This window comes from Pecten maximus, chromosome 18 (assembly GCF_902652985.1).
Source record: "Pecten maximus chromosome 18, xPecMax1.1, whole genome shotgun sequence".
NCBI lineage: Eukaryota > Metazoa > Mollusca > Bivalvia > Pectinida > Pectinidae > Pecten > Pecten maximus.
In genome coordinates this window covers 2,257,986-2,270,451 of record NC_047032.1, presented here as the reverse complement: position 1 = coordinate 2,270,451, position 12,466 = coordinate 2,257,986, and the positions used below count along the sequence as shown (strand labels likewise).

Genomic DNA, 12,466 nt, shown 5'->3' with positions numbered 1-12,466 from the left:
GATGTTGTACTGGTGTGAGATGATGTTGTACTGGTGTGAGATGATGTTGTGTTGGTGTGAGATGATGTTGTATTGGTGTGAGATGATGTTGTACTGGCGTGAGATGATGTTGTGTTGGTGTGAGATGATGTTGTGTTGGTGTGAGATGATGTTGTACTGGTGTGAGATGATGTTGTGTTGGTGTGAGATGATGTTGTATTGGTGTGAGATGATGTTGTACTGGTGTGAGATGATGTTGTACTGGTGTGAGATGTTGTGTGGGTGTGAGATGATGTTATGTTGGTGTGAGATGATGTTGTACTGGTGTGAGATGATGTTGTACTGGTGTGAGATGATGTTGTGTTGGTGTGAGATGATGTTGTACTGGTGTGAGATGATGTACTGGTGTGAGGTGATATTGTACTGGTGTGAGATGATATTGTACTGGTGTGAGATGATGTTGCGTTGGTGTGAGATGATGTTGTATTGGTGTGAGATGATGTTGTACTGGCGTGAGATGATGTTGTGTTGGTGTGAGATGATGTTGTGTTGGTGTGAGATGATGTTGTACTGGTGTGAGATGATGTTGTGTTGGTGTGAGATGATGTTGTATTGGTGTGAGATGATGTTGTACTGGTGTGAGATGATGTTGTACTGGTGTGGGATGATGTTGTACTGGTGTGGGATGATGTTGTGTGGGTGTGAGATGATGTGGTACTGGTGTGAGATGATGTTGTACCGGTGTGAAATTATGTTGTATTACTGTGAGATAAAACAAAGATGATGTTGTACTGGTGTGAGATGATGTTGTGTTGGTGTGAGATGATGTTGTACTGGTGTGAGATGATGTTGTACTGGTGTGAGATGATGTTGTGTTGGTGTGAGATGATGTTGTACTGGTGTGAGATGATGTTGTGTTGGTGTGAGATGATGTTGTGTTAGTGTGAGATGTATTGTGTTGGTGTGAGATGATGTTGTGTTGGTGTGAGATGATGTTGTACTGGTGTGATATGATGTTGTACTGGTGTGAGATGATGTTGTGTTGGTGTGGGATGATGTTGTGTTGGTGTGAGATGTTGTACTGGTGTGAGATGAGGTTGTGTTGGTGTGAGATGATGTTGTGTTGGTGTGAGATGATGTTGTGTTGGTGAGAGATGATGTTGTACTGGTGTGAGATGATGTTGTGTTGGTGTGAGATGATGTTGTACTGGTGTGAGATGATGTTGTACTGGTGTGAGATGATGTTGTGCTGGTGTGATATGATGTTATACTGGTGTGAGATGATGTTGTACTGGTGTGAGATGATGTTGTGTTGGTATTAGATGATGTTGTACTGGTGTGAGATGATGTTGTGTTGGTGTTAGATGATGTTGTGTTAGTGTGAGATGATGTTGTGTTAGTGTGAGATGATGTTGTATTGGTGTGAGATGATGTTGAACTGGTGTGAGATGATGTTGTACTGTGTGAGATGATGTTGTGTTGGTGTGAGATGTTGTACTGGTGTGAGATGGTGTTGTACTGGTGTTAGATGATGTTGTACTGGTGTGATGTGATGTTGTGTTGGTGTGAGATGATGTTGTACTGGTGTGAGATGATGTTGTGTTGGTGTGAGATGATGTTGTGTTAGTGTGAGATGATGTTGTGTTAGTGTGAGATGATGTTGTACTGGTGTGAGATGATGTTGTGTTGGTGTGAGATGATGTTGTACTGGTGTGAGATGATATTTTACTGGTGTGAGATGATGTTGTGTTGGTGTGAGATGATGTTGTGTTGGTGTGAGATGATGTTGTACTGGTGTGAGATGATGTTGTGTTGGTGTGAGATGTTGTACTGGTTTGAGATGATGTTGTACTGGTGTGAGATGATGTTGTACTGTGTGAGATGATGTTGTGTTGGTGTGAGATGTTGTACTGGTGTGAGATGGTGTTGTACTGGTGTTAGATGATGTTGTACTGGTGTGATGTGATGTTGTGTTGGTGTGAGATGATGTTGTACTGGTGTGAGATGATGTTGTGTTGGTGTGAGATGATGTTGTGTTAGTGTGAGATGATGTTGTGTTAGTGTGAGATGATGTTGTACTGGTGTGAGATGATGTTGTGTTGGTGTGAGATGATGTTGTACTGGTGTGAGATGATATTTTACTGGTGTGAGATGATGTTGTGTTGGTGTGAGATGATGTTGTGTTGGTGTGAGATGATGTTGTACTGGTGTGAGATGATGTTGTGTTGGTGTGAGATGTTGTACTGGTTTGAGATGATGTTGTACTGGTGTGAGATGATGTTGTACTGGTGTGAGATGATGTTGTGCTTGTGTGAGATGATGTTGTGTTGGTGTGAGATGATGTTGTGTTAGTGTGAGATGATGTTGTGTTGGTGTGAGATGATGTTGTGTTGGTGTTAGATGATGTTGTACTGGTGTGAGATGATGTTGTGTTGGTGTGAGATGATGTTGTACTGGTGTGAGATGATGTTGTGTTGGTGTTAGATGATGTTGTACTGGTGTGAGATGATGTTGTGTTAGTGTGAGATGATGCTTTGACAAAAAAGTGTTGATAACTATTATTTCAATTCTGAAAAAAAAATCGCACATTTTTCGTAATTTGACTTGAAATACATATTTACAAAATTTTGGGGTATTTAAATTTAATAAAACATGCATCGGCCGGGAATCGAACCCGGGCCTCCCGCGTGGCAGGCGAGAATTCTACCACTGAACCACCGATGCTCGATAACGATTCGTTCGACTTCATATGACAACATGATTCAATCTCGTTTACATTTTTAAACTGTGTTAATTATGCATTACGTCAAATGTCTGAACAATGTCTGATAATTAACATAACTATATTTGTCATGAATAATAATCAATGATTATTTAAATCATTTTAATTTGCAATTAACGTGAGATGATGTTTTTTTACAATTAATTTCAATTTACAGTTGATGTCGGACATTGAGTTAAAGCAGATTTAACACATTAATTTCTCATTACGAAGAGTTCCCTTATCAATCCGACATAGGTCATGATGATATAAATACTGGTCTGTCGTCTGCATATTAAATTCATTTGATGATATTGCTGTACTTAAACTACTGTAGGTATAATCGTAGATATTGCTATACAGGTAATCTTATATCGAGGGCGGGAGTGACAGTAAAACTCAGGGATACACGAACGGACATGCAGTCACGTGACAAGACATTAACATGACAATACAATACAGGTGATATATACTCAGGTGGACATGTGAACTGGACAAACAGGTTTGACGGCTACATTTATTAATATAGAAAGTGGTCGTAATACCTGTTATAAAATGATGGTAATTACAACTTTGGTAATATACAGAAAGTCTGGAAGGTATAATCAAACTGTATGGTGTTAAACACTTACTTAAACATTGTTTTATTCTCAAGTTATATCTGGACAATTTCAATACCTAGAGCAACGTTTCGGTTCATCCCGTCCAGAATTCCGAGCATTGCCGGAAATGCCCGAGATATAGCAATATTCCTCCATAGTTCTTCATTTCGATAATTCGACATTTTTTCATGTTAGGCATACATTCGAATTCAGTACATTGATATTTTTCCAGCATTTTTGTAAATATTGTCAAAATTTGATGTTTTTCCGACCTGCATATCTGAATTAATCGGGGGAAATGTTACCTTTTACTACTGATTTTGAAATGCAAACCAGATTCGATTTGTTTGTTTACTGGGTTTATCGTGCCGTGAACTGCCAGTGTCCATTTTTGAGGTGAAGTCCCCTTGTAGTAGCTGGTGGCTACCTCACTAAACAACATACCCGTCACGTTCAATCCAAAGCAATAAGGATAAAGCGTATTGCACAAGGACATAACCTTATCAGCATTACCCTGTCCATTACTCAGCTTCCAGAAAAAAACACAAACCGCCACGGATAGGGAGCGTCGAACCCAAACTGTTATATGGTACATTCTGATTGGCTGTGGACTATACTGTACATTCTGATTGGTTGTGGTCTATACTGTACATTCTGATTGGTTGTTGACTATACTGTACATTCAGATTGGCTGTGATCTATACCGTTTGTTCTGATTGGCTTTGACATATACTGTTTGTTCTGATTGGCTATGGCCTATACTGGACATTTTGATTGGTTGTGGCCTGTACTGTACGTTCTTATTGGTTGTGGTCTATACTGTACGTTCTGATTGGTTGTGGTCTATTCTGTACGTTCTGATTCAATCTATAATATCCATGTGACATCCGTGTCTAACGTTTAAATATTTATTAATTTGGCACTGTATGCATTCATAACAATCATTGATAGATGTCTATCACTTTTTAAAAAAAAACATCTTACCATGACACTAACGAATTCTCGTCACCCATGATTTTTCTTGTCTGGTTCTTTAAAAAATTCAAATTTTCCGCGAAAACAAACGTATCGGATTAAATTGCATTGTCACATTCGGAACGTCTCTAATCAGGGGACGCCACTCTAATCGCTCTCCACTGGGACGTTGCTTTCGCTGTCACAAGTTAGTAAGTGGCGGTAATTTTGAACTTAAATGTTGCGTTGGACTATATAGACATCGTATATATGCGATTGAGTGATATGTGCATGATAATGGATTATCAGAGGACTGACATGTCACTGTGACTCAAGGAAAAAAGGTATACTATTGCGAAAAAAATAACTTTATTCGAGGCGGGGGTAAAAATTTCAAAATGGCGACTGTCGTCCCTTTTTCTGTTTTATTAGTAATTATCTCGATTTTTTAATAATTTTTTAAATCTCGATTTTTCTAAAAAAAAAATCATATGGTCGTTAAGTATATTGACCAGTCCATCCAGTAAATACGAAATATGTATGGTAAATTCCATTTTCATTGAGTTAGCCCCCTGTGGTATATATATGTTGAAATGTATTAAAATTGAATCCATTAAAAAAAGACGATATAATTATAAAATAGGTGCATCGGCCGGGAATCGAACCCGGGCCTCCCGCGTGGCAGGCGAGAATTCTACCACTGAACCACCGATGCTTGATATTAATACCGAACAATTTTCTGAGGGTGTCGTTTTATACTTGATATATTTTGATACGTACCAGATTAAAAAGGCAGTTTTGAAGTTAAATGATTTTGTCGACTACGTAATTAATTGTTGACGGAAAAAGTCAAAAGGTAAAAATAAGCAATTTTCATTTTATTATTTCTTTACCGGATGTTAGCCATATTCTGACGTAAATGTCGAGGTTTGTCCTAGGGGTCTTGTTTAACTGCAGACAAGACAAGAGACAAACATGTTTCTATGGGAGTCAGGTCAAAAGGAACCACCAGTACGCCATGTTTTACTACCCTTCCTACGCTTTTATAATCTCGATGTCTTACCAACGTTAATAGTTTAGGGTTTTCTCACAAGCCTTGACATTAAATTATCACTATCTTTCCGACAATCTGATTAATTCCATATCTTGATATATGGTGAAAGAACGCGAGATAGAGTTTCATTAGGAATGACGTTTAAAATCAAACTCCTTATAAACAGGTTCATGAAAATGCAAAAATTTATTGATCTAACACCAACAAGGTTTATTATATCGTGACATGCATCATCTGGGTGTCTTCGGCAGTATGTTTCAGTGAGATTGCACTATAAATCGGCAAAAGTTCCGGCCTATCATAAGGAGACATAACACGAACATACCGCAGCCTCCCAAAACACACATACGCACTCACCACACGCATGCATGTCGCACACACGGGAGGCCGTCCTTAAATGACCTTAGCTGTTAATAGGACATTAAACAAAATAAACTAAACCAAACCAAACCAAACTAAACCAAACCCAAACTGAACCTGATCATTCTCTGTTCTGGGTAAAGTGAATGACATCACAAACATAGGAGCGTAAATAATATATTAATATATTTTCGAAAAACCTTAAATAGGCGAAATACACGGAAAGTGGCATCATTAGATTATGGAGCTCGAGTATATGTTTCCCAATAGATTCAAGGTTGTTTTGTTTTATATGAGATTTACAGAAGATATTCTGGTTACGTCAGTGATAGTGGGAAAAAACTAACAGCACATGGTTTCGAATGATGACACACGTTGTTTAAGACCATAGTAAAGTCTCATTGTCGACAACGTGATCTCATCTTGGAATATTCTGTGTCCTTGTCAAGTCAGACATGTTCGATATTTGTTATACCTAGTGATTCCGTTGTCACCACCCTAGTTTTGATGTAAGAATATGACGTAACTCGGATTTGATCTAGAATTTATTTGGTCGGTGTCGTCGGTGAAGGAGAAGAAGCTGACTTTACAGGAACATTTGGCCTTACTCTATTTATTTATTCATTTATTCATTTATTCATTTATTTATTTATTTTTATTTGTTTTTGTTTTTTTGTCCTATACTTTTCGTTTTTTTCCCCGTTTTGTCGTATTCGACTTCAAATTATTATTAGTTTCTTTTCGATGTCGGTATTCTCCGCTTTTAAATAGCAAGACCTTTATGTACATTGCGATGGTATAAACCCTTCGAAATTTCAATTTGATGGATACTTTAGAAGAACTGCTAAACCAAATATCTCGTATAACCTGAATCTGATCTATCTAATAACACTAATACATTAGTACGTATATATACTTGTTTATTCCATACAGCAAATTACATGTTAAAAAATATATGCTTATCTTGATATTCGAACGCTTATAAACAAAATATAGTTACATTAATGTTTGAGTTAATCCAGGCAGCTACTAATTGCCAATATTGCCAAGATTTAGACACAATGCTGAAGTATCAGCTTGAGGCAAAACAAGTGTAGATAATTAAACACCTCGAATGTGATGTAAGAAATCTGTTTGCATTAACTATCAACAGTTCTCCCTTATCTTCCGTCTGGTAATATTGATATTTTATACATTTTCGTTTAACAAAATGAAGTTATGAAAAAAATGGAGAAAAAAAGTGCATCGGCCGGGAATCGAACCCGGGCCTCCCGCGTGGCAGGCGAGAATTCTACCACTGAACCACCGATGCTTGATATCGGTATCGTTTTTAAATTTCCATGATCTATTTAGTCGACGATGTAATAAATGATAACAGGACAAAATATTAAAAAGTAAAAATAACCAATATTAATTATTTCTCATCCGGAAGTAAGCCAGATATCGATGTTTGCCCCGACAGAAGCGATCGAGGGGTCCGGGTTATACTCGGAGAAAATTGTTTTAATACTCACTCCTGAAATGATCTTAAGACGCTTCCCAATCTCTACAGCTTACAGCTGGAGTGATCAGCGGCACTGAATGTGTACTAATGTAATAAGAAGAGTTTAAGTTCTTCATGGACAAAAGGAGTAAAACGAACGAACCATACAGTTGATTACATTGTATCACGTACATCGATAGAGATAAACAAATTTGTCATTGAAAACTGAACGTAAACAAAGTGAATATTCAATTAGGATGACAAAATGATGAGTTTTTACGTTTTATGTGTTATTGAGAAGGATTGACATATCACAAGCCGGCTCTTGGTACATTATGTATCTTCATGCAAATCTAACCCCTCTGCTGAGGTGAAATTCTCACCAGCTGGTAAGCCAACATGTTCACTAAACTTCTACACTGTAATTCAAATATCAGTGTAAGTCACCCACGAACCAAACGAAATACACGGAAAGGGGCATCATGAGATTACGGAGTTCGACTATGCATTTCCCAATAGATTCTAAGTATTCCAATTCGAGCATTTGGTTGTCTTGTTTTATATGAGATTTACAGAAGACATTTGGATTACGTCAGTGATAGTAGGAAAAACTAACAGCACCAATTTTCCAGTGATGACACACATTGTTTAAGACCATAGTAGAGTCTCATTGTCGACAACGTGATCTTATCTGGGAATATTCTGTGTCCTTGTCAATTCAGGCGTGTTCGTTCCTTGCTATACCTGGTGGTTCCATTGTCACTACCTTAGTTCTCACTTTGGGAACGTGACTGGACCTGGATTTACGATGAAACTGAAGACTTTATTCAGGAACATCTGCCATTATTCCATTTGTATATTTAAAGGATCCGTGTATTTTCCCCTGAATTTGACGAATTCGACTTAAAAGAGTTAAGATTCGTTTAAAGTCGATATTATCCGGTGTTTCTAAAAAGCAAGCACTTCATTAACATGGCGATGGTACGAAAATTTTGGAATTTCAATTTGATGGATATTTAGGAAATGAACCACGATACCACAAAGCTCTATTACGAACTACCGTGTAACCATCATCTGAATTATCTAGTTATAACACCAATGAATGAGGACGTGTATACATGTTTCTCCAGACGGCAAATAACATAGAGCAAATGATATGCTGACCATGACATTCCAATGCTTATCGTGACATTCTTACACTTATAAACATAATATTAATGGTCAGTGATCGTCGGGGCAGTTTCTAATTTCCAAGATTCGGCAAGGTTTAGGCAAAATGCTTAAGTAACAGGTTTAAGCTAAAACAAGTGCGAATCGTTATACACCTTGAAATCTGTTTGCATTTCTCCCGCATCTTTGGTCCTATAGTTTTAAACGCTACCTAACCATCCTTCTGTGTTACCATCTTTCGGAATGTCATGAACGTTTACAAATTAGGGTTTAACTCATAAACTTTTACACGAAATTATCACTATCATTGTAACAGCTTGATTAAAAATCTTATCTTGATCCGTTACACTCATGCTAAGTGGTCATTAAGGTAGTTATTACGTTCGAACATTTTGCAAGGTGTAGGCGAAATCCTGAAGTATCAGTTTTAGGCAAACCAAGCGGAAATTATTTTAACTACGAATAAAGTAAGAAATCTGTTTATATTTTTACCTTTCTCTCCCAGGTCGTTCGTCCTAAAATTTTGATAGTTTATGCATTTTTTAAAAATTAAATGTAATTTCAGGGAAAGAAATAAATGGATTGAAAAAAATGGAAGCGAGCGAGGAGTCAATGTTCAACGACTGGATTTGTTCAAGGATGGATTGATAGGGATATCACGAAAAGGTTTTTAATTAACCTTCTGTGTTACAATCTTTCGGAGTATCATCAACTTTCACAATTAGGGTTTAACTCACAAGCTTTTACACGAAATTATCACTATCAATGTAACAGCTTGATTAAACATCTTATCTTGATCTACGTGTTCCCATTCCGTTAACTACCCACCGCTACATCAAACCGAGTGTTGTTTAAGGAACGGGAGGTCATATCAAGATATGATGTTAATCAGACTACCACTGTAATTATATTAACTATTAAGACACCAGGATGATAGAATGTGTGGTACAGTTTCATTAGGACTGGCCTTTTAATCAAATTCCATAGAAATAGATTCAAATAAACATCATGTAGTTACATGAATACTTATTGAAAATCAAGTCAGTAACTAATGTCCAAGATTACAAAATTCTGAAGTACCAGCTTTAGGCAAAACAAGTGTACATTATACACGTAATATAGTTACATTAATGCTCAGGGATCGTCCAGACAGTTTTTAATTTTCATAATTTGGCAAGGTGTAGGCAAAATGCTTAGCAAAGTGAAGTAAGAAAACTGTTTGCAAAAATTTTAACATCTCTCCCTTATCTTCCGTCTGATTATTTTGAAAGTTAATATATTTTTTATATGAAATAAAATGATGGAAATAAAGAAAATGGGAGAAAAAGTGCATCGGCCGGGAATCGAACCCAGGCCTCCCGCGTGGCAGGCGAGAATTCTACCACTGAACCACCGATGCTTGGTATTAATACAGAACAATTTACTGACCGGATCGTTATTAATTGTCATAATCTATCGATAGCTACCAGAATGAGAAAGGCAAATTTGAAGTTAAATGACTTTGTCAATGATGTAATCAAATGTTACAGGGAAAATTAAATAGAAATCAAAATTAATGAATGTTCAATTAACTATTTCTTTAAGGGAAATTAGTCATATTCTGGCGCAGCTGTCGACGTTTTGCCAGGGGTCTTGTTCAGCTGCAGGCAAGACAAGAGACATACATGTTTTTATGGGACTCAGGTCAAAAGAAAACCACCAGTATGCCTTGTCCTACGCTGACAATGCCAAATTTCTTACCACTAAGGGCAAATACGACATTCACTCACAAACATACACTGTTATAGGGGGGGGGGGGGGGGGGGGGTTAGCTAGTACTGCCTGTAGTAGAAAGGACTATTTTTTTGGGGGGAAATTCTTTCAATAAACTACACCCTACTACCACATCCGAATGTAGTTTACGGAAAGGGGACTTATATTAAGATATGATTTTAATCAGACTACCACTGTAATTAGATTAGCTACTACGACACCAGTGTTATAGAAGGTGTGAAAATATTTTTCAGAGTGTCATCAACGTTTACAATGCAGGTTTTCTGATTAAACAATCTGATTAAAAATCTTATCTTGATCTGCGTTCCAGAAAAACACGGAAAGTGGCATTATGAGATAACTGAATTCGACTATATATTTGCCAATAGATTATAAGTATTCCAATTCGAACATTAGGTTGTCTTCTTTTATATGAGATTTACATAAGTACGTCAGTGATGATGGAAAACAAACTAACTCCACAAGGTTTCAAGGTTTCTGGTTTCGAGTGACGTTGATGACGACCATATGAAAGATTCTTTGTCGACATTATGATCACATCTGGGAATATTCTTTCTCCTTGTCAAGTCCGACGTGTTCGATCCTTGCTATACCTGGATGGTCACTACCTTAGTTCTCACTTTGAGAACGTAACTTAACTGGATTTGACCTAGATGTGTAACTGGCCAGATGGCTGCGCCCTAAGCGGACTGGTTATGGTGAGCTCCGTATTCGATTGACATTTATATACATTTCTGCTTTACATTTTGTGTCTCGATTCGGCAGTTAGGGAGGGTCAATCTGCAATGATGCTATGACACGATAGTGGTGTAAATTTGGATTTGTGAACGTTTGAAATTTTCAAATACATTGTATATATATTGCATTACACCTGTGTTAAACTTTGACCCTCCACTTACCTGTATTGAGCACTTGTACATGACGTGTATGCTATATATAGACTGGTCATCGCCAAAATCTCGTCACGCTCTAGCGATTTGACAAAATGACTGGTATTCGTCGGCGTATTCGCACGGTGTTGAATCTATACCCCATTTCTACAGTATGGGCAGTATTGTCTTTTCGTGTAGTAACGGCTGTGGAAGCCGTGTTTACGCTGAACTTACACCTGTCTACACCTTATTCACTTGGCAGAATGGTCAAAGTGAAACTGAGGAATCATTCATATATACACCGAATGATCATGAATGTTCCCAAACATCATTTTACGAACCCCCCAGTAATCATTCTAATGACATACCGGGGTACCTCAATGAACTGAAGTTCGTTATAGCCAAACACAGGTCATTATTGTTGGAACAAATTCGAAACATAACCCCACGACAACGAACCTGATCTTGAACAATTAGGATATGAACTATTTAAGCTAGCTTCCAGTAAGGACGATTTTCCTGTCAAAGAAGGTGTACTTCATAAGAGGCTCAGAGCTCGTAAATCTAGCGATCAGCCAATACAGTCTAAATTAGCCGGAGATTGTTTTGTGCTTCTTCGCGCTGCCGTCGGTAAATTCACTGAAGAACTTAATGAAGTTGTAGCCACCCGGAAAAAAATACGTGAACAGCCTCCTATACTACCTTCCATTGAAGGACAAAATGGCATAAAACTCTTCAAGAAGCAGTTGCGGCTCTGAAAACTGATGTCCATAACTTAAAAGCTAGTAATATTTCATATGTTTCTGATCTTGAGTACCTTGCTACACAGTTGAAAACACTACACAAATACAAAGATAACACAAGGGAGAGTGCAAAGAAATAAACAGATCAGATATACCGGCGAGACAAAAAATAGTCCTACACAATTGACTCTTTAAATTTATTCATTTCGTTAAACACAGAACTTACAACAAGCTTTTCCCATTTAATTTATAATAGAAAAAAATGTCCATAATGATTTGAAACAATGTCGAAATTATTTTAATTTGGCAGAGCCTTGGCGACTTATTTTGATGTGACGCTGTCGTGACGTCATGTGATATTGGATAATGTAGGTTTGATATCATATCTCCGTAGCTGTCGCGGATCCTCATGCCTCTTCTCTTATATTTCCTCCAAATATCTTTTTTCCAGTCGACCTGGTTTTTCTTTTGTTCTTTTTCTGTTCCTAATACATCTTTGCTTTTCTCTTTTCTCAAATTTCTGTTATCTCTCCATCTCTTCCTACCCAACAAAACTGATTAATCGGATGGTGCATTACCCTTATGAATATGTAGCTACCTCTGGCCACCTTCACACGTATTTCTCTAGTTATTATTTTTATCCTCCTTAGTGGGTTGTTGCACTGATACGTGGAGGTGTTCCATTGGTACCTTTTACAGTAAAACACATGGTATT

General features: G+C 37.5%; 4 non-coding genes across 4 annotated transcripts; all 4 read right to left on the bottom strand.

Moving 5' to 3' along the window:
- Positions 1–2,632: 2,632 nt before the first annotated feature.
- On the bottom strand, positions 2,633–2,703 carry Trnag-gcc. The gene has a single exon. It is a non-coding gene; the product is annotated as a tRNA-Gly (tRNA).
- A 2,237-nt stretch (positions 2,704–4,940) lies between these two features.
- On the bottom strand, positions 4,941–5,011 carry Trnag-gcc. Its single transcript has one exon. It is a non-coding gene; the product is annotated as a tRNA-Gly (tRNA).
- Positions 5,012–6,951: 1,940 nt separating this feature from the next.
- On the bottom strand, positions 6,952–7,022 carry Trnag-gcc. The gene has a single exon. It is a non-coding gene; the product is annotated as a tRNA-Gly (tRNA).
- A 2,669-nt stretch (positions 7,023–9,691) lies between these two features.
- Positions 9,692–9,762, bottom strand: Trnag-gcc. Its single transcript has one exon. It is a non-coding gene; the product is annotated as a tRNA-Gly (tRNA).
- Positions 9,763–12,466: the final 2,704 nt, after the last annotated feature.